Below are 22,555 nucleotides of genomic sequence, written 5' to 3'. Positions count from 1 at the left end.
TTAATAAGGAAATGGTGCCTTTGGTTCTACCCAAGTTGGTTCTTCAACAAGGTTGCTGATTTTCATTTTTAGACATAAAAATGTCAGTGTCACACTTGACCTAAAAGAAATTTAGGTACTTGAGATAAAAATAATAAAAAATTTTATTTATTTATTTTTTTATTTATTTGTTTTACTAGAGAATTCTCTAGGAAATAACAATTAGCAAGACATGATTCCAGTACAATGATATATATGCTTGCCATGGATAAAGTCATAAAACACAGCACTTGACATTCAAGTATCCAACGCTGTGTTGGAAAGTGAACAAATGTAACTATAAAAGCTCAAATCAAAGGAGCTTCAAACTTTGCTCAAAAATAGTAATGAATTCATCCATTTGATTCTTGTTTAAAGCTAACCCAATCTCAATTCCTCTTGGCTCATCCCTGCACTCTGCCAAAGATATAGCTCCATCATTATCTATGTGAGTAAGCTCAACCTTACAAGGCCTTCCCCACCCAAAATCCTTATCATAGACGTGGAATTTTGGCAATCCAGCAACTGCAGTAAGACGCCTTTATTTAATTCGTTCCACGAGAGTTGGTATCCAATGCTCTGCACCTCTCAAACCACTTCTCTCCATTTCTTTAATTTTGTTTCCAATAACTTTCGCAGCCAAAAGAACTCCATTTTCTCCTATTAGCTCACTTTTCTTAACTTCAACAATGCCCGGTTTTAAACAATTCCCAAAGTATGCTGTTGGTACCGAAAATTCCAAGCGGTTCCGGCCATCAAATGAAAAAAGCAAGTAGTAAAACTTATCATCATCATCATCATCTCGTGATAAATTGTTAGTAGCACTCTCTTTTGATTTCATCAAACAAACCCATATGAAGGCACATGTCACCACAAATGTTGATATGTGCAATTGCTCTGACTCGACACCCGCCCCGCACTGTCCCATGACCAAATGCTTTAGTCTCGCAGCATGGGCTCCACCCAACACAAATGTGGCTCGAACCTTGTCTTCTGCTATAGCATAGGTAGGGCCTGAATTCTCACTAGAGGATGATACCCAATGCCAATAATCCTTCAACGGAACCAACGCTATGCCACTGGGATCCTTGATCACGTCTTTGTTATTCAAAGGAAGTGAATTTTCAAGACAGGTTAAGTCACCACCCGACCTACAAACAGATGCCCAAGACCTCGTAAAATTCATGAACGACTTCCCATCACCAACTACATGGCAATAAGTTAACCCGATGCAAATGCAGACTTGAAAGGGTATGATGGGGATCACGCGAATGCCATCTTTGGTTACACGTGCCGGTGGCAGCTAAGGTACAAAGGGATGTAACAATTTAATATCTCGCGGATAATTGGCTTTGACAGGGTTGAAATCTGCAGCGGATTCAACAACCGTGAAGGTGACAAAGTCACCATCTATGTAATGGATATAAGGCTTGCCGGGTGATTGATGTTGGAAAAATAGTGTAGTACATAAGTTTTAAATATTTCACATTGTTGAGATACATAAAATTGTGAGTGTTTTAAATAAGCAAACTTATTGTGGGCTTGTCGCAAAGAAGAAAAAGGAGTGGGCTCGTACGCACACAAGATCAGGTTAGGTCTTGAGAAATTTCAAAGTACCCCCTTAAGTGCAAGTATACACGTGGGCTAGGCCTAAGTGAATTTTTGTACCTTTGCTTTAACTTTTTTTAAACTTTCTCAACCTTTGATTGAATCAAACTCAAACTCTACCATATTGACCAAGTTTTCCTAAGTCTATTGATTTGCAGCAACGTTTACCTGACTAAGTATACCTGCTGACCAGGTTTTTCTCACTGATTTGTTGCAACGTTCACTTCATTTTCTACTTATATATATAGCCTCCCTACCTCAGTAACAAAACACACCAAGCCTTTAATCTCCTCTTTTCTATTTTTTGCATATTTTCTCTACTTTCTTTCCTTTTGTCGTAACGTGTCGGGTCCGGAAACCTGACCGCTAGATGTGGTTAACTTAGAGATTCGCCACCAATCTTTTTTCTACCTAAGTGTGATTGGCCACCTAATAAATTTGTTTTGTTCAACAAAATCCTAAATTAATTTTAGGTTCGTCGAAAGAACGAGAATTGGTCTACAATTTTTAGAAATAGGTTCGAAAGTGCGGTTAAGCACAAAAAAGGGTTAGTACCTCCGTGGCGCCCATTCCACAAATGGTACCATTTAATCTTAAGGTATCTTATCGTAACCTACCCATGATTTTATTCCTATATTTTCTTAATCCTTGATTGTTAATTAATTCTTTATTATATTAGCTGATTGAGTATTTTATTCGATTTCTCATATGCACATGATACAATTGTAAAATGATGTTATGATTTGTTCAATTTTAAATGATGAGGTCGGCAATCTTTTATTTGAAAACCGTTCGTAGACCATCTCAATGCTTTGGTGAAGTATCGAAGTTTTCTTCACCTAAGGATATGTCGGGAAGAAATCGTCTCTACGAGCTTTTCGAGGAAATTCCATCATCGAAATTCTCGTCCCATTAACAAGATAAACGTGACATGCTATGATAGGATAAAATGATGATATCTACATGAATGCGTTTATTAATTTAGTTGGTTCGTTATTCATGCAATAATATGTTTAATAATTTAGGGTGATTTATCATCTTGTTCATATATTTATTATTGTTTATTATTATTTTTAATTATATATTATTTTTTAGGGTTTAGAGCTTTCTATTTAAATCTATATTCTTTAACTAACATTATGGATTAATATATTTTACTTAACTATATATTTTATCAAATAAACAATTAATTATTTTTTAATGGTTGAAGTAACTTTATTTAGTGATGTTTGTTTAAGCTAATTAACTAACTACATTAATTTAGATTTAAATGCAACATTATCTAAATTTATTTTTTCTAATATATATATATTTTTTTACAATAATTATTTGAGTTAATGGGTATTAGAGTATAGAATTTGGATTTATCCTGATGCTTTGGTAAAAATCTGTCTCAAATATTATGTAAATTTATTTTTTTCTAATATATATTATTTTTTAACAACGATTATTTGAGTTAACGGGTATTGGAGTATAAAATTCGGATTTATCTTGACGTTTCGGTAAAAATCCATCTCGAACTCCGCATTTAAGAAATCCACTTGAAAGAGGCAACTCTTTACCCTTTTTAAGTGGAATTCTATCATCGTATTACTCAAAATAATAATTTTATTTTTTATAATAATTATATTTACATAATGTATTTTTATTTATTATATTTACGAGTATCTAAATATAATTATAATATAAATGTTTCTTCTTTTTTTTATCCTATCCTTCTCATTCACTTATTATTATTATTATTATTTTTTGGTTGATTTTTTTGTCTGTTTTGATTTTCTAACACTAAAATAAATATTCATATTATATATATATATATATTATTTTCCTAGAGAAATAAATACATTTTAATTAAACAAGATGGGCTAGACGTAATATCAACTAAAACAAATCCAAACAAAAGAGAAAAATTATACCTTACTGGACTAAGGTTGGCCCAGTTTTGCAAGCTCACAGAAAGCCCAAGCCCGCTGCACCCCAAAGCAAACCGTTTGGTGCTTGTTTGTACATTCCAAGCGGTACCCAAAACGGCACCATTTAGCACGTCACTGTGCTTGGGTATATAAGCCCTCTTTTTTTTTCTTTTTTTTTTCTCCTTTCACATTCTCTCTTTGTCTTTCCTCTCCCCTCTTTCTATAATTTTTTTCTTTCCTTCCTTTTCTTTTTCTTCCCTTCCTTTCTTTTTCTCTTTTTCCTTTCTTTTTCCCTTCCTTCTCTTTCTCTTCCTCCCTTTTCTCCCTTGTTGTCGGCCTCTCTTCCAACCGATGCTTTTTCTTCCTTTTCTTTCTTTCTTTTTCTTGTTTCCTCTTTTTCTTTCTCTCTTTCTCTTCGTCAGTGTCCTTTTTTCTCTTTTTCTCTTTCTCTTCCTTCTTCTCTCTTTTTTTTTTCTCTTTTTCTTTGCTATCGATCCACCTTTTCTCTCTCTCAAACTCCTAAAAGCCACACCCCTAACTCACCTTCCCTATCACCAACCCATGTGACAACTTTCAGATCTGGTTTTTTTTTTTATTATTTTTTTGGTTTTTGTTTGGTTGTAATTTTTTATTTTTCTTTGATTGTGGTTGGGGTAGTTTACTGGTAGTTTAGGATTTTTTTTTTGTTTTTGATTGTTGGATTTTGTTTGAAGAAGATGGGATTTTTAGTTGTTGTTGGATATGATTTTTTTGGTTTGGAATATCTTTGTTTGTGGTTTGAATCTGGTTTTTTGTTTATGAAAGATTGGGTCTTTCTTTTAAATTTTTTTTGAAACATTTTCTGATTTTTCAAAAATCTCCCCCTTTTGTTTGTTTGAGAATCCCTTTTAAAAGTTGGATTGTCCAAAATTTTGGACAATCCAGAGGTGAAGGCTCTGGCACAATAGGGGTTGGTAGTCGGAGGTTCATTTTTCCCTTTCCCAAAGGCATTAAATGCTCTGCCACGATTAACTGGGGAAGAATGGTTAAGCATACGCTCAGTCCTTTCCTTATTCTCTCTTTTTTTATTTATTATTATTATTTTAAATTTATTTCTTATTTTTTTATTTTTTAGTTTTTATTATATTACATTATTATTTATTTTTATTTTTGAAGAATATGTGTCTACAATTGCCCTTTTTTGTACATTCTTGAGAATCAAGAATAGTGCAAAGACGTAGACACCGTATTCGATTCATCTTGAGGCAAGTTTGATTTCAGCAATTTGATTTAGGCTTGACCTATCACAAAACAAGTTTGATTAATAACACGAAATCCCTAGGCTTGACCTAGGTTTGAAAAAAAAAAGAAAGAAAGAAAGAAAAAATGAAATTTCTAAGTTTGATTTAAGCACAACCTATCTCAAAGTAGGTTTGATTTAAAAACTGAAATTTCTAGACTTAATCTAGGCTTGACCTATCTCCAAATAAGTTTGATTTAAAAATTAAAATTCCTAGACTTGATCTAAGCTCGACCTATCTCACAACAAGTTTGATTTAAAAATTGAAATTCTTAAACTTGATCTACGCTCAACTTATCTCAAAACAGGTTCGATTTAAAATTTCTAATGTTAACATCATTTTTAAATTCATATCTGTGTCCACTAAATTTTGACTTGGAGTCTCTCATGCCAACGTAACTGGACTTAAACATCTTAGATGCCAGTTTGATTGGGCTTAAACTCCTTTTGTGCCAACGTAACTAGACTTATGCATCTTGGATGCCAGGCAAATTGGGGTTAAACTCCTTTTGTGTCAACGTAACTGGACTTATACATCTTAGATGCTAGCTAAATTTGGCTTAAACATTTTTGTGCCAAATGTAACTGGACTTAAACATCTTAAATACCAGCTAAATTAGGCTTAAACTCTTTCGTGCCAACGTAATTGGACTTATGCATCTTGGATGCCAGGTAAATTGGGCTTCAACTCTTTTTGTGCTAATGTAACTGGACTTAAACATCTTGTATGTAAGCTAAATTGGGCTCAAACTCCTTCATGCCAATGTAATTAGACTTATACATCTTGAATGCTAGGTAAATTAAGCTTAAATCTCTTTGTGCCAACATAGCTAGGCTTAAACATCTTGGATGCTAGCTAAATTGAGCTTAAATCTCTTTGTGTCAACATAGCTAGGCCTAAACATCTTAGATGCTAGCTAAATTGGGCTCAAATCTCTTTGTGCCAATATAACTGGGCTTAAATATCTTGGATGCTAGCTAAATTGGGTTCAAATCTCTTTGTGCCAATATAAATAGGCTTAAACATCTTGGATGCCAGCTAAATTGGGCTTAATCATCTTTGTGCCAATATAACTGGGCTTAAACATCTTGGATGCTAGCTAAATTAGGCTTAATCATCTTTGTGCCAATATAATTGAGCTTAAACATTTTGGATGTTAGCTAAATTGGGCTTAACTCCTCTCATGTTTGGTTTTTTACTTTCCTTCTTCTTTTTCAATGAAAAACTCAAATCTTTCTTCACTTTATTACTTGAAAATTGCATCAGTCTTAACATTTGTTTGAAAATTTTCAATTTTGATGATGCATGGTCATGTGCATGATTGGACATGTATGCATGATTGAATGATGGACAAATGATGCATTGCTTCCCTTTGTTTCGCACCATATATTCCTCACTTAAAAGATTATTTTTCTCAGCTTCACATCTTTTGACAATGTTCTCGTGTAGTTGCCAATTTCTTCACCTCCAAAGAACCTTTTTGCTAATCTCGTCATATTGATGTGGATTCTTGAAATCACTTTCCCACAATGGATATGAACAAAATATCACCAATTCAAATTGGATTTCAATGCTTCCACACCTCTTGTGGTGAAAGCTCTTCCTTGCATTGCTTTTTTTTTTTTTACCTTTTTTTTTTAGAAATGAATTTGTTTTTTTCAAAAGTGCTTTTCTTATCTCACAATGATTGAAGGATTTTTCTCACAAAAATCGTAAGGGCTCTCTTTCTTCTTCTTTTTCTTTTGTTTTCAAAGACATCTTGATTTTGACAAAATCATAACAAAATTTCCCCACACAATTATTTTCATGATCAAAGATGGCTGAATCTTGTAGTAGGAATGTATCAATTCCACACTTTTCGTGCTAAAGTAATAAAATATCCAAGTCTAAACAAACATGTGATACTTGAATCTCTTAAAAATTAGTGATTACTATTTTAAATGACTTGGGTGGGTCAAATCACAATTTGATCTTTATGGATTGAAAGGTTTAACAAATTAAAATCTTGTAAAACAAAAAAATTTAGCTATTTTATGGGAAAAGGAAGGATCAATGTTTCTTTTTACAAGCTCACAAATGTTGCATGATTTTCTCAAATTTATACTTTTTGAAAATCAAACTTTTCACAAAAAGACTCATTTCAAATTGCAATCAATTTTGACATTCTCTTAGTCTCATGATGTGTGGCATTTTGATAGATGTCAAGACCAACTTTAGAGGCTTAAAATTTGCAAGGTTATTTTGGAAGAGAATGGTTCAAAGTTCAGCATTGATTTTATGATAGACCTTGAATTTTACATTCTTAGACATTTTGAGGGTCTCCAATGCACTCTAGTTGCTTTGAAACGATATTTCGATCGTGCTTCTTATAAGTCAAAATCATGAGTGGTGTCGTAAGTTTCCATTATTGCTCTAGGTTGCCTTTTCAAGTTTTCACCCTAAAGCTCATTTTTCTCTTTTCTCCCCTTTTTTCTTATCCTTTTTTTTTCTTTTTGTCTTGATCTTTCCATCATGCACTTGAAAAAATTTCAAATTCTAACCAAAACAAATTGATGGATTCACATGGATAATCTTGACAAAGAAAAAGAAGCTAAGGCCTCTTTGATTTTACGATGCCTTTTTCTAGAATAAGGCTCTTCAATTCAAGCATCCACAATTGATCAAAATGGACTTTTAAAAGCACGTAATGTAGGTTAAGGTTAGGGGCTTTGATAGAATGGATAAGAAGGCTCAAAACATGTATTTAAGGATGATCAACCAAGGATCATTCATGTGAAAATCTCATGAGACATTTGTCTTTTCGATCTTTCAAAGCATGTCTTTCCATCAAATTTTTTTTCTTTTTTTTTAATCATTTTCTTTTCATTTTTCTTTTGGATGGGTTTAAGACTCAAATTCTTTTGCATTTGCCTCTTCATACAAGGTGTTTTCTTTCTTCAAATGAAATCTTATTCTCCATGTTCTTAGACAAGATTCTCATACATATTTGCCCCTTCAATATGAGAGGTGATCCTTGGTTAAAGTGCATTTAGAAAAAATTTGATAGGCTCAAAAGGGTAGCAAAGGGATAATTTCTCATTTGTAAATGGGAGAATGAAACATGGCCATTTCTAATATTAAATATGGTTACTTGCCTTGAAGAGCAATCCCTAGAAGGGATGAATTTTAGAGTAAAAGTTGATTTTTCTTTTTTTTTTTTTGGCTTGGCATAAATTTGAATGTCTCAAGTACATGATGTTACTATCAACTTTCCTCACCGTTCTCTGATTTTTTCTTCTTTTTCATTTTCTTTTTTTATATACCTTCACAACTCAAAGCCTGACTCAAATTTTCCAAAATGAAATGTTCATTGAGGATGTCCTTCCTTGATCAACTACTTAAACGAAGGCTTAAGCAATAACTTTGAGTGATAATAACCCTTTCAAAACCTCGAGAGATGTCACTTCAAACCTCAATTTCACAAATCACTCATGTTAGCATTTCTAGATGAGGGAGAAACAAATGTTTTTTTGCCAATCGAATATCTTGGAGGTATTGAGAAACTTTTCTTCTTCTGATCATCTTGTCCCAAAGTATGAATGAAGGACAACTTTAGACAATGGGTGGAGAAGCTCACATTTTTTATTCAATTGAAAAAGGTTGAGTGGTTTAGATGTATTTGAAGCTCTGGCTAGTCTTAACAATCATCAAATTACCAAATTCAGATTCTTTCCAAGAGTGAAAGATTTTCTTTATTTTTTTTTTTGAAAATGATGACTTTTACCTTGTCACAACATTGATCATTACTTAGACGAAAACCATTATCCTTAAATGTCAAATGATGCGATTGATGAAGTTTCAGAGTTTTTGCTTCCTTTTGGATTGAGGCCCTTAAATGGCCTTTATTCACTTGATTAAGGCATTGAGAGTGTTTGAAGATGAGTTCATTTGCAAATAGCAACCACCAATTCTTTCGAGATTCTTTTCACCATTTATTTTGTAAGAACCTTTTCCTTTCCTTTTTTTTTCTTTTTCATGTATGATTTTGAAAACAAGCAGTATGGGGCTTTATTTTTAAAATTGCTAAAATTCAAAGAACTCCTTTTTTTTTTCTTTTTTTTCTCTTAGAAAGAAAAATAAATAAACAAGAACTAAAAGAAATTTGAACAATTTTCAAACTTGATTCAACTCATGACAGTATGTTATGATGATAAAAACTAAACATACGCTTAACTCAAATTGCATGAAAGACAAAAGTCCATATTCCCAAGAGTTTCTGCCCTCAAAACATGTGCATGACTGGAAAGTGATCAAGAATTGCCCCCGAATTGGCATACCACTTAATTGTTCCAAAATCTAAGCCTTGCATCCATCACCCCTGATTTCTATAGTTGTTGACAAGTTCTTTGAATTTAGTTGGGTCTGCATTGATTAAAGCTTGAACTTTGTTCTTGAATGCAATGCAATTCTTCGTGGAATGACCTTCAACCCCAAAATGGTAATCACATTTAACATTTGGGTTATACCATATTGGGTAAGGAGGTTTCCTAGGCTTGGCAGGAATAATGGAGATCTTATGGTTTTGTACCAATAAAGGGAAAAGCTCTGCGTAGGACATTGGTAATGAATGATACACTTTGACTTTCTTTCTCTTGTTGCTTTGAAAGCAATCCAGATTAATTTCTTGGTCATCTAAAGTGGACATGTAAGGTCGAGGAGCTTGTGTAAGTGATGATTGAGCGAAAGGTCAAGGTAGATTATGGACATATGCTGATGGGTGTGAATGAGTGCCCATAAGATCTCCTTCTATGTCACAAAATTTCCTTTTGTTTCTCTTTCCAAAAGTCATTGCTTGAACTCCTTTATCAAAAGTATCATATTCTTTTTTGACAAGATCATTTGTTCGAGAGTCTACGATCCTTCCCTTTTTTATTCCATCTTCGATCCTTCCCTTTTTTATTCCATCTTCAATCTTTCCCACGGAGAACACCAAATCCACGAAATATGAATAAGCATTACCCACTAATTTGTTATGAGGAAGAAGAGTATTAATAAATAGAGAATTTAATTCTCTACTAGTAAGGGGTGGTTGGACTTGTGATGCTATTTTCTTCCACCTACAAGCATACTCCTTGAAACTTTCAGACGGATTTCTTTCCATGTTTTGGAGGGTTATTCGATCAGGAATTGCTTCTAGCCTGTGCATGTACTGTCCCAAAAATGCTTTGGCCAAATCTCTCCATGTGCAAATACAATCTTTTTCCAACTTGAAGTACCATTTAACCATAGCTCCCTTTAAACTATTTTGAAAAGAACGAATGAGCTATTTCTTATCATGGGCATATAGAGCCGTCTTGTTGCAATACATGATCAAATGTGCCTTAGGGCATTTGGTTCCATCATACTTTTCAAACTCCGGGACTTTAAACTTGGGTAAGATAATCACATTAGGCACCAGACTTAATTCCCTTGCCTTAACAGAATCATAGAGATCCATTCCCTCTATGGCTTTGAAGTGTTCTTCTAAAAGATCATTCTTTTGTTGCATTCTCAATTTTTCTTTTGGTCTTGATAAGTCCATTTTTAATTTTCTTTGTTCCTTAAAGTCATTCGAGTCAAGTGTAGGAACCTGATTAGAAAGATTTGCCCTCGGAATTTGCATAGTTTGCCTTTGTGTTGACGATTAGCTTAATCTTTGAAAACTTAAAGATCCTTCGATAGTCCCCATCTTTTCATTGGCATTCGCTATCTCTATTAGCTTTGCCAACTGTTTTCTCATCTCTCCTTGAGTTTTCTCCATTTTGTCTATCAAATTTGATTATTCATCTCCCATGATTCTAGCTTGAGCCTTTATATTGTGCCAATTGTAAGTGGGCTCCCTTAAGCTTTTCTCTTTTCACAAGATGAAAATAAGTTATACCAAAGATCTTTCTAGGTATCTTGCTCTTTCAATATATAATTAAAAAGAGATTTTTTATTCGTGAAAATCAACAATAATCTTGCTTCTTCTTTCATGGAATGTAGTAAAGTCAAGTGATGCTACGTGCAACAAAGGAAGATGAATGATGCATGCATGTGTGTCCAAATCGAAGGATGTTTGAATGCATGATGGGGTGATTAAATGTATGACGAGTGATTTGAAACACAAAGATACTTGATTATGAATAGTGCACCAACATGATTACATTTCAAACAAACTTTGTTTTTTCAATTTTTTATGGTTTTTTTTATAAAACAACGTTTAGGAAAATGTTGAACAAGACCTCAAAAGTCAACATAAATCTTCACAAACATGAACCCATTCTTACAAGATTCAAAAGAAAACAAAGATTAAAATGTCCTAAGGTCTTAACAAAACTTTTTTTTAAAAAAAAAATCAGCACAGTCAATCCTTCTTTCATGTTGACACTTAATTGTGCTCCCCACAACCATGCCCCATCATCTATGCTGGATTGAACCATTTGGCATCTATTAATGTTTGCACTTGATACTTAAAGGCGTCACAATCTTCGATGGAAAGTCCCATAACTCCACTATGATAATCACATCTTGTGTCTGAATTGAACCACTTTGGGTATGGAGGTCGTAAGGGTTCCAAAGGCACCGAGACAATAAGATGATCATGAACTAATTGATAAAAGAGTTCTTTGTAGGTAACAGGGTGTAGGGTCAAATTGTTTTTTCTTTCTGGATTGTTTTTAAGGGGTGCATAGGCTAAGAATGGGGGTGATTGATAATTGTGTCTGTGGTTGGCTTTGAAAGGCCTATTGAAATGGGGGTCGAAAGTGCTTGGACAAGAGTATGAATTTGGTTGCAAATTGATTCTTGCAAGTTGAAATGTGGTGGGTTAAGAATATGCCCTTGGTTGCAACCCATTGTTTGGGGGTTGTATAGCATCTGAAGATCCCATCTTGGTCATGAAACTTTTCAACTTAATCATTTACGTATTCAGCTCATCCATCCCTTTTATAACTTTTTCCAGACCTTGATCTTTACTTGAGCCACTGAGCAATGTGTTGGGTTTTTCAAGGATAAATTGATTTTTATTTAGTGATTACTTTTGGTGTGGTTTGATTTAAAGCGATGGGGATTCTTGAGGGTGCTTTCCTTTGGCTTCATTGAGATGTTTAACCATTTCCATCAATTTGGCTATCTATCCTTTCATCTATCGAAGGTCATGTCCAAATTCTTCTTGATTGCGTTCCAATGCACTTATCCTTACTTCCAATTGATATTCCATATCATTCAATCCTTTTGACCCAAACCAAAATAAATTAGAAACAAAAAATTTGGAACTTTACTAAAAAATTTTCAAAAAGGGATTTATTCTCTTTCCTACAAAACTAACAATACTGTAGGGTTTTTCTTTATTAGAACAAACATGAAATGATTGCATGTAGATGAAAATATGATATTTCCATCTATGCATGAAGTGCTATGATGCCTTGATGCATGGATGGTATGAAATGAAATGGAAGACCACATTAATGGAAATCATGTATAGTGGGAGGTAGAAAATTTTATTTAAAACTAAAATCCCTATCTTTTTGTGGTTTTTGAAAAAAATGAGAGAAATAAAAAAAACTTTTTTTATGTTCTCTCTTTTTGCTGCTTAAATGGAGAACCATTTTCTTTTTCTTTTTCGTTTCACAAGAAACATCATTTTCTCTTTTACCTTCCTCATTTATTTTTATAAGAGAAAGAGTTTTTCTCTCTTTTTCTTTAGACAAGAAGAACTAAAGACCTTTTTTTTTTTTTTAGAAGACTTCACTCGAAGGAAATACCTCTCTCTTTTTTCGTTTCCTTTCTTTATATATATTTTTTTCATAAAAAAAATCCTCCCTCTTTTCCATGTTTATCCTTTAGTTTTGGGAGAAAATAGAGAAAGCTATTCTTCTGAGATTTTTAAAGTAAAAGTAGAGAGAAACGTATTCTAAAAATAATGACTGTAAAAAATCTTGTTCCTTTCTCTTTTTTTTTTTAAAGATGTAAAAGGAAAAAATTTTTTGTTTTTATTTTTTTTTTAAAATCACTTTGACATATGTTATTTTTGTTTTATCAAAAAAAGAGGCTACTAAGATAGATTTATGCCTTCAAATGTCCTAAATTAGGGTGTAGTCCTCATGACAAGTTCTGTAAGGTTTTGCCTATGGGATGGCTTCTCACGGCTTTCTATTTGTTGAGTTCGGTTTTGAACGAGGCTAAAGGTTCCCAAACTATTCTTCGCTGTCATCCGCTCGGACTAGTAAGACACCTTGGTCCTCACTCATTATAGGCTTCGAATAGACTAGGTTCAATTTGAGTGAGAATGTTCACTAGCCCATTCGGAGATGTAGACACCTCTAAAAAATTTAATTAATAATAAAATATAAAATATGAAATAAAATAATATATATATAAAAAAAAATATAGAGGAATGGTTGGGCGTATGCCCAGCCATCCTTCCCCAACCACCATGAATGATGGGGCTCTAGCTACCAACTCTTTGGTGCCAAAACCCCATTGTCGGGTTGTCCAAATTTTTGGACAACCCAACTTTTAAGGACCTCCTGCAAAAAAAAAAGGGGGGAGCAAGAACCAAAAAACCAAAAAAACCAATCAAAAAACAAAGAAAAACCAAGTTCGAACCCAAAAAAAATCACAGATCAAATCCAAAGAAAAAATCCTAAACTACTAGCAGTCTAGCAACCCTAGCCACAATAGAAAAAATCAAAAAAATCAATCAGAAAAGAACCAAAAAAAGCTAAAAAAGAAATCAGTGTTTTAACAGGGGGTTTGGGTAGTGTGTGAAAAGGGAGAGTTGATTTGTGTGGGGGGTGGTTGGCTAGCAGTGAAAAAAAGAGAGAGAGAAAGCCGATCGCCGTTGAATAGAGAGAGGAGAAGGTTGGGACGCCAGCAGGGAGAAATGAGAGAAAGAGAAGGAGAAAGAAAGAAAGAGGAAAAAGAAAGAAGAAGCTAGCGGGGAGAGAGAAAGGAAAGGAGAGAAAAAGAAGAAAAAAAAAGAAGAAAAAAAAAAGAAAAAAGAAAAAGAAAGAAGGAGTGGCTGGGAGAGAAGAAGAAAGAAAAAGGAAAAGAAAGAAAGAAAAGAAAAAAGAAAAAAGAAGGAAAATGTTTTGGGTCAAAGGTCCGGTAGGCTTGCAAAACAGGACTGGAGTGACAAGCTTGGGTCTTCTATGGGCTTGTGGAAACTAGGCCAATCTAGCCCAATAAGGTAAAACCCTTTCCTTTTATTTGTGGGTCATTTTAATTGGTTTTGGATCTAGTCCATTTTGTGTAGATAAAATGTATTATTGATTTAATGTTAATTATTTTAGGAAAAGTTATAAAAAAATTTTAAAATTTTTTATGTTGATTTTAGTATTAAAAGATAAAAATAATAATAATAATAAATAAATAAATGATAATATTAAAAAATCATAATACAAATATAAAAATTATAAAAAGTAAAAATAAATTATGAAGAAGAATAAAGAAATAAAAAAATATAATAATAAAAAGAAATAGAAATAATAAATAAATAATAAAATATATATTTTTTGAGTAATTTCACTTAAAAGGGGTAAAGAGTTGCCACTTTTAGGTAGGTCACTTAAATTTGGAGTTCGAGACGGATTTTCATCGAAGCGTCGGGATAAATCCGAACTCTATACTCTAATACCCATTAATTCAAATAATTATTTAAAATATATATATAAAATGAAATAATAAATAAAAATAATAAATAAATAATAAAAAGATAAAAAAATAATAAAATAGCAAATAACATGCATTAAAGAAAAAATTTTAATAATAAACACGTAAACAAGGCAATAAATCACCTTGAACTATTAAACACATTATCACATGAATTTTAACTAACTAAATCAATAAATGCGATCATATAGACATCAACATTTTATCCTGTCATAGCACGCCACATTTATCTTGCAAATGGTGCGGGGATTTCGATGATGGGATTTCTCTGAGGAGCTTGTAGAGACGAGTTCTTCCGGGGATATCTCTAGGTGAGAAAAATTTCGAGACTTCACCAAAGCGTTGGGATGGTTTTCAAATGATTTTCCAATAAAAGATTACCGACCCCATTATTTAAAATAAACAAGTCATGACATCATTTTACGCTTGCATCATGTGCATACGTAAAACCGAATAAAAGACTCAGTCAGCCAATTTAATAAAAAATTTAGTTAATAAGTAGGGATTAAATCAAAAGTAGGCTATAATAGGATAACTTAAGATTAAATGGTACCGTTCGTGAAACGGGCGCCACGGAGGTGCTAACCCTTCTCCGTGCGTAACCGTACTCCCGAACCCATCTCTAAAAACGCGAATCAGTTCTCGTTCTTTCGACAGACCTAAAATTAATTTAGTACTTTGTCGATTAGAATCGGGTTAATAGGTGACCAATCACACCTAGATAAAAAAAGATTGGTGGTGACTCCTAACCAACATTTTATTTTCGCCGACGTCTAGTGGTCGGGTTTCTGGACCCGCACGTTACGACAGGAGGTTATCACCTCACGAGAGCGTAGCTATTAAACTCCCTCCTAATAAAAGACAAAGCTTGGGTAAAAGGCTTATGAATGAATGCAACAAGTGCCGTGTGTGTGAAGGAACGTACCAACGTTTGACGGACAATCTCATATTTCCCTATCCTAAATTCCCTACAATTTTAAAAAAAATAATAAAATAATGATCATAAAACAATTAATGCACAAAACCATAGTGCATAAAACAAATGCTCAAATTTAAAGGAAACACTACATTATTTAGGGCTTTAGGATAACCTATGATCAATTATGGCTTGACTCTCTTTCCTCCTTAGCGGAGTTGCCAATCTGTCGTAACGTGAAGGTCCGGGAACCCGATCGTTAGATGTGGTTAACTTAGGGAATCACCACCAATCTTTTTACTACCTAGGTGTGATTGGCCACCTAATAAATTTGTTCTGTTCAACAAAATCCTAAATTAATTTTAGGTCCATTGAAAGAATAAGAACTAGTCTACGATTTTTAGAGATTGGTTCGGGAGTGCGGTTTCGCACTGAGAAGGGTTAGCATCTCCGTGGCACCCGTTCCACGAATAATACCACTTAATCTTTAGTTATCCTATTGTAGCCTACCCTTGAATTTATTCCTATATTTCCTTAATCCTTGATTGTTAATTAATTTTTGCTATATTAGTTGATTGAGTCTTTTATTCGGTTTCACGGATGCACATGATACAATTATAAATTGATATTATGATTTGTTCAATTTTAAATGATGAGGTCGGTAATCTTTTATCGAAAAACTATTTGTAGTCCATCCCAATGTTTTGTTGAAGTCTCGAAGTTTTTCTCACCTAAAAATATCCCAGGAAGAACTCGTCTTTACAAGTTTTTCGAGGAAATCCCATCATTGAAATTTCTACCCCATTAACAAGATAAACGTGGCATGCTATGACAGGATAAAATGATGATATCTACGTGAATGCGTTTATTAATTTAGTTGGTTCATTATCCATGCAATAATATGTTTAATAATTTAGGGTGATTTATTACCTTGTTCATATATTTATTATTGTTTATTATTATTTTTAATTATTTATTATTTTTAGAGCTTTCTATTTAAATCTATATTCTTTAATTAACATTATGGATTAATATATTTCACTTAACTATATATTTTATCAAATAAACAATTAATTAATTTTTAAAAATTGAATTAACTTATTTAGTGATGTTTGTTTAAGCTAATTAACTAACTACACTAATTTAGATTTAAATGCAACATTATGTAAATTTATTTTTTCAAATATATATTATTTTTTTACAACGATTATTTGAGTTAATGGGTTTTGGAGTATAGAATTCGGATTTATCTCGACGCTTCGGTGAAAATTCGTCTCGAACATTATGAAAATTTATTTTTTCTAATATTTATTATTTTTTAACAATAATTATTTTAGTTAACGGGTATTAGAGTATAGAATTCGGATTTATCCCGACGTTTCGATGAAAATTCTTCTCGAACTCCGCACCTAATAAACCCACCTAAAGGAGGCAACTCTTTACCCTTTTTAAATGGAATTCTATAATCGGATTACTCAAAATAATTATTTTATTTTTTATAATAATTATGTTTACATCATGTATTTTTATTTACTATACTTACGAGTATCTAAATATATTTATAATATAAATATTTCTTCCTTTTTTTATCCTATCATTCTCTTTCACTTATTATTATTATTATTATTATTATTTGGTTGATTTTTTTGTTTGTTTTGATTTTCTAACACTAAAATAAATATTCATATTATGTATATATATATATATATATTTTCTCCTAGAAAAATAAATACATTTTAATTAAACAAAATGGGTTAGACCCAATATCAACTAAAACAAATCCAAACAAAAGAGAAAAATTATACCTTATTGGACTGAGGTTGGCCCAGTTTCGCAAGCCCACAGAAGTTCTAAGCTCGCTGCACCCTAAAGCAAACCGTTTGGTGCCTGTTTGTTCATTCCAAGCGGCACCCTAAACGACATCGTTTAGCACGTAACTGTGCTTGGGCATATAGGCCCTCTTTTTTTTCCTTTCTTTTTTCTTTTTTGGTCTCTTTTCACTTTCTCTCTCTGCCCATTCCTCTTCTCTCTTTCTACAATTTTTTTCTTTCCTTCCTTCTCTTTCTCTTCCTCTCCTTTCTCTTTCTCTTTCTTCTTTTTTCTTCCCTTTCTCTCCTTTCTTTTTCTTTTTCTTCTTTCTTCTTCCCTTCTTTCTTTTTCTCTTCCTCCCTTTTCTCCCTTGTCGTCGGCCTTTCTTTCAACTGGCTCTTTTTCTTCCTTCTCTCTCTTTCTTCTTCACTCTTTCTCTTTCTTCTTTTCTCTTTTTCTTTATCTCTTTTTCTTCGTTGGCATCCTCCATTCTCTCTCTTTCTTTTTCTCTTCCTTTTTCTTTCTTTCTCTTCTCTTCTTCTTTGCCGCCAATCAACCATTTCTCTCTCTCAAACTCCCAAAAGCCACACCCCCAACTCACATTCCCTATCGCCAACCCATTGACAACTTTCAGATCTGGCTTTCTTTTTTTTTTATTTCTTTTTGGCCTTTTTTTTTGTTTTTGTTTGGTTGTAATTTTTTATTTTTCTTGGATAGTGGCTAGGGTAGTCTGTTGGTAGTTTAGGATTTTTTCTATTTTTCTTTTTTGAGTTCTTTATTGTTGGATTTGGTTTGAAGAAGATGGGATTTTTAGTTGTTGTTGTTGTTGGATCTGATTTTTTTTTTACCGTTGCTCGTATGCCTTCAGTCTCATATGCCAAATCATGTCTAGATATTTTCAAAATTGAGGTTTTTGATGGCAAAAAATTCAAAACATGGCAAGAAAAGATTTTTTCAATCCTTGATGTTCATAGGTTAGCTTTTGCACTAATTGATTCCAAGCTAGATGATGTCAAAATGCTGGAACCATGGCTGCACGCAAAATAAGTATGCGGGCATACGATCATTAGCACATTTTCTAATGAACTGTTTGATGTATACAGTCCCTACAAATAAGCAAAGCAAATATGAGAATCAATTATTACCAAATATATTGATGAAGATGTTGGCAAATAGAAGTTTGTGATTTGCAACTTCTATCACTGAAAGATGACAGATGACAAGGACATCAAGAGTCAGATCAATGAATACCACAAGTTGGTGGATGATTTGATGATTGAAAAAATCAACTTGCAAGAAGAGTTCGTTATTGGGGTGCGAAATGAGAAGCTGCTAGAAACCTGTAATGGCTATAAGCAACAATTGAAGCACAAGGAAAAACAATTGTCACTTGCAGACTTGATTGTGCACATCATCATTGAAGACACAACCTGAAGGGAGATTAAGGTCTCCAAAGCTAAGGAAGTTGCGACTAAAGCCAATCTAGTACAAGGTAGAACCCAACGTCAACAAAGGTACCCTCATAAACCTAATTACAAACCCAAAGCTCCTCATCCTACCTTAAAAAAGAAGGGTAGTTATTTTGTTTGTGGAAAGCTAGGGCATCATGCAGCACAATGTAGAAAAAGAGCAAAGGAAAATGACAAACCTGCTAATCTAAGAGTCAACTTAGTCAAAGCAGATGAATCTGATGATGTAATTACTACGGTCATTTCACAAGTAAATATGGTGACTAGTGTTAAGGAATGGGTGGTATACTCAAGTGCTACCAGGCATATTTGTGCAAACAGAAATGCCTTTACCTCTTATACTCTAGTAGGGGAAGGAGAAGAGATAATATACCTTGGTGATTCTCGAGCTGCTCAAGTTCTTGGCAAAAGGGAAGTCCTTCTCAAGCTCACATCTAGTAAGACCTTAACTTCGAATAATGTTCTTCATATTCCCAATATAAGGGCAAACCTAGTGTCTATGGCCTTATTAAGCAAGGTTAGGGTGAAAGTGTCATTCGAATCTGACAAGATCGTAATAAAAAAAATAATGTATTTATGGGTAAGGGTTATTGCAATCAGGGACTCTTTGTACTTAACATTTCCAATGTTCTTAATGAAAATGCTAATTCTTCTACTTACATGATTGACTCTATTGATTTATGGTGTGATAGATTAGAACATGTTAGCATTCCTTATATTAAGAAAATGCAATCACTAGGTTTAATTTCTAGTATTAAAAATAGATGCTTAAATAAATACGAAATATGTGCTGAAACGAAATCAATTAAGAAAACTTGTATTTCAGTAAATAGAGAACCTAAATTATTAAGTTTAATTTATACTAACTTAGGAGATCTAAAACAAACTATGACTAAAGGTGGTAAGCAATACTATGTTACATTTATTAACAATTATTCTAAATTTACTAAAGTTTATTTACTTAGGCATAAAGATAAAGCTTTTAACATGTTTGTTAAATATAAAGCTGAGTTAGAAAATCAACTGAATAAATAGAAAATCAACTCTTTATATAAAGCTTAGTTAGATTAGATAGAAGGGATGAATATATACTGATTAATGATATTTATGAAAAAAAAAAGAATAATTCATGAAATTACTCCTCCATATTCTCCTAAATCAAATGGTGTAGCTGAAAGGAAAAATAAAACATTAAAAGAAATGATGAACTCTATGCTTGTTAGTTTTAATGCACATACAAATTTGTGGGATGAAGATTTATTATCTGCATGTCATATTCAAAATAGAATTCCTTATAAGAAAACTGATAGGACACCTTATGAATTATGGAAAGGCTATTCTTCTAACTTAAAATATTTAAAATTGTGGTGGTGTCTTGCTAAGATAATGCTTCTTGACTTTAAGAAGAAAAAAATTAGTTCTAAGACATCTGACTGCATGTTTATTGGTTATACTAAACATAGTGCTACATATAAATTTCTTGTATTAAAAAGTGATGTTCTTGATTATAATGCAATTGTTTAAACAAAGAATGCTGAATTTTTTTAGCATATTTTTCCATTGAGAATTGATACAATTTCTCATACACGTTTTAATAAAAATGATTTTGAAATACAAAATGATGATTCGAGAATGAGTAAAAGACCAACGAAAGAAACATTCTTTTGGTAACGATTTTTATACTTATCTTTTAATTTATGCTGATGCAATTTCTTCTAAAGAAAATTCATTTTGGAAAGAAGCTACACAAAATGAGTTGATTCGATTTTACAAAATCAAACTTGTTGATTAGCCACTTGGAGCCAAACCAATTGGTTGCAAATGGATTTTTAAAAGAAAATTTAATCTTGATGGTTCTATTGATAAATACAAAGCTAGATTAGTTGCAAAGGGTTTTACTCAAAAACAAAATATTGACTATTTTGATACTTTTGCTTCAAGAATATGAATTTCATCTATTCATGTTTTATTTACCTTAGCGTCAGTTTACAAACTTATTGTTCATCAAATGGATGTTAAAATCACTTTTTTAAATAGTGATTTAGAAGAAGAAATTTATATGGCACAACTTGAGGGATGTATTTTTCCTGGCCAAGAAAACAAAGTTCATAAATTGACTAAATCATTATATGGCTTGAAACAAGCACCAAAACAATGGTATCAGAAATTTGATCAAGTTTTTGTTAGTAATGGATTTTCTACTGTTGGAGTTGATAAATGTGTATATACAAAAACTGTTGATAGTGAATGTGTGATTATTAGCTTTTATGTTGATGATATGCTTATTTTTGATACATGCATTGATGTAGTCAATAAAACAAAATGTTTCTTGGCTTCTAAATTTGATATGAAAGATTTGGGATAAGCCAATGTTATTTGGGTATTAAAATTATAAGATGTGATAGTGACTTAATGCTAACATAAGAGCATTATGTTGAGAGTCTACTGAAAAGGTTTGGACATTTTAATGTCACACTTGTGGGTACTGCTTATGATAGTAATATCCAATTAAAGAAAAATAGAAGTAATAGTGTAGCTCAGTCTAAGTATGCACAAATTATTGGGAGTTTGATACATTTGATGAATTATACTCAACCTGATATAGCTTATGCTGTGTGTAGACTGAGTATATATATACAAAGTTCCAATTAAAATCATTATATTGCCTTGAACAAAGGGATGAAATATTTGAAAGGTACTATAAACTATGATATTTTATATAATAATTTTTTTGTTGTATTAGAAGAGTACAGTTATGCTAACTGGATCTTAGATTCAAATGAGACAAAATCCATAAGTGGTTATGTATTCACCCATGGTGGGGGTGTTGTAATTTGAAAATTAGCCAAACAAACAATAATTGCTAAGTCTACAATGGAGTCAGAATTTGTATCTTCAAAGTTAGCTGGCAATAAAACTGAGTGATCGAGAAACCTCTTAGCAGATATTCCGTTGAGAATGAAACCAACACCTTTAGTGTCTATGCATTGTGATTGTCAAGCTGCAATAGCCATTGCAAAGAATAAAACTTTCAATGGTAAAAATAGATATATTCGTTTGAGACATAATGTAGTAAAGCAGCTGCTTAGAGATGGAATTATATCCATTAATTATGTGAAGTCAAAGCTAAATTTGGCCAATCATCTGATTAAACCTTTAGGAAGAAAATTGATTAATGATACATCGAGGAGAATGAGACTTAAGCCAATTGAGGAAATCAACAAATAATAGTAACCCAACCTATGTGATTGGAGATCCTATGAATTAGGTTCATATGGGTAATAACAAATTATTTGTTGATAAATTAATGCATTATTAAAATTATTGACCCTCTTATGGTGCATGAATAGTGCAAAACTACAATGCAAGAGAGGTTAAATTAAATTCTTAATGAATTTCATATCTCTTATGGGTAGTGATTAAACTGCAATATACACTTGATGGAATCAACTTATATAAGCGTGGAGTGAGGCCACTCTTATGAGAATTGTGGCAAATTCTCTAGAACGCTTATGTATAACTAGGCACGCGCATGGCTTTTTTGCACAAAACCGCGTTGAACTGCAGAAATTGTGAGGGTGTAATATGATTGATAAAAACTATATTTCACATAAAGAATTTTTTGTTCATATAAGTTATAAACTTCACCAAAATTGAGTGATTTATGTTTCATTCTCTGTAAGGTTGGTTTATAACTTGAAAAGCACCAATCATAATGCATTACACTCAAACAAAATTTGACCTAGCAAAAACTTCTTATAAAACCTTATGAAATATGTGGGGAATTGTTAAAAAAATAGTGTACTTCATGAGGTTCAAACATCTCACATGCTAAGGCACATAAAGGTGTGAGTGCTTTAAGTAAGCAAA

The 22,555-nt window shown here is 32.5% G+C and overlaps 1 pseudogene; it reads right to left on the bottom strand.

The window, feature by feature from the left end:
* Positions 1 to 331: 331 nt before the first annotated feature.
* Positions 332 to 1,462, bottom strand: LOC18608613 (coumaroyl-CoA:anthocyanidin 3-O-glucoside-6''-O-coumaroyltransferase 1 pseudogene; annotated as a pseudogene).
* Positions 1,463 to 22,555: the final 21,093 nt, after the last annotated feature.

Source organism: Theobroma cacao, chromosome 2, assembly GCF_053813885.1.
Source record: "Theobroma cacao isolate CCN51 chromosome 2, ASM5381388v1, whole genome shotgun sequence".
NCBI lineage: Eukaryota > Viridiplantae > Streptophyta > Magnoliopsida > Malvales > Malvaceae > Theobroma > Theobroma cacao.
This window is presented reverse-complemented; position numbering and strand designations above follow the sequence as displayed.